The sequence below is a fragment of the Limulus polyphemus genome, unplaced genomic scaffold (genome assembly GCF_000517525.1).
Source record: "Limulus polyphemus unplaced genomic scaffold, Limulus_polyphemus-2.1.2 Scaffold1127, whole genome shotgun sequence".
Classification (NCBI taxonomy): domain Eukaryota; kingdom Metazoa; phylum Arthropoda; class Merostomata; order Xiphosura; family Limulidae; genus Limulus; species Limulus polyphemus.
In genome coordinates, this window is record NW_013666737.1 from 20,429 (window position 1) to 21,988 (window position 1,560).

Sequence of the window (1,560 nt, forward strand, 5' to 3'; positions counted from 1 at the left end):
GAAAATATTTTTACAGTAAAACTTAAAAAAAATTCCCCGACTTGTTAACTCAGATATCCTAAAACATGCTATATTGACGAAAATAAATATTCAGAATTTCACACACTAGAAAACTACACAAAATATGCTTATTATGAATGATTGAACTGTTCATATACGTATTACATAACCCAATATAATGTTTATAATGTGAATACGGTTATAGAGATTTCACATCACTTTAAGTACTCAATAAATGCTATATCTTGTCTACAAGGATTAGTAGATTTTGTAAATTAAAAGGTCTAGAAATCAAACATCAGTTTTTCTGTATTTTGTCGCTTGGTGGGTCAGCGAGATATTTATGGACTTAGACAGTAAAATCCGGGATTCGATTCCCCGCGGAGGACAGAGCACAGACAGCTTATTATGTGATATTGCGTTAAAACATAGAAACAAAGAAAACTGTTGAATCTTATACTAACAGTCTGACCAACTTACTAATTCAACAAACATGTAAACCTGCTTCGTTTAAAGATTTCCTTAATAAACGTTATAATAGCCTTTCCACGTATTTTGTTAATACATTTATCTTAGATTTAATTCTATATTTATATCCAACTGATGATAAAAAGGAAATACGCTGTCTATATAAAACTAACAAGTATTTCTATTTACATAGCTTTTTTCAGCTTGTATAGAATCTCCCGCGATGAGCAGAGCGCAGTAAACCCAATGTGTAGCTTTGCACTAAAACAAACCAACCAACAAATATAAAAGAAATGTACCGAAACTTGCGACTTAACTAGTGGTGCAGACTGTAGAGGGTTACCTCATCACTGAAGTTGATCCATTGTCAATGACAGCTTATTTGTAGCATGAACAAAACAGCGAAGAACAATTTTCTGTCTACGAAGAATGGACATTTTTGATCCATGAGTTATTTTCTCAACTTGCTACGCTGCAGGTATTTTCGTTTTTAAGTGTTACTCCAAATTCAAATTACACATGAATGGTACAGTAATGACGAAAACAAGTTTTTTTACTGTTTTATCATGTAAAAGACTTAAGCATCCACAAAACACATTTTTCACGTGTTCTTCTAAGTTCGATCAACTTTATTTACGCGTACAATGTAAACTATCTTCGTGATAACTTTATACACGGAGTCTAAAACAAGGGAGTTGAAAGTTACAGTTCTTATAATGTATATATTTAAATGAGCTGTTTAATTCAAGAAAAGTCCTTTACTTGTGGAATACTATACAATCAAATATAACTGATAACTTTATTATTTAAATCGTAACATTTACTGAATGCTTTGAATCTTTGCTGAGTAGTAAAAACACTGCTTCAATTATAGAAAAATAAAACCGAAAACTGAACGGTTTAAGAAGCATATCTTGTTTTATGCCATTCGTCAAACTGATTAGGTTTAACAATGAAAGTACTTCCGTTTGTTTCGCGGTGAATCCACGCTCAAACATTATAGAGGTTACCGTATTTTTCGGAATATAAGACGCACCCTTATTTTGAAGATAAAGTTTTGGGGGAAAAAAAAGCTACAGTCGCATTTGAAAG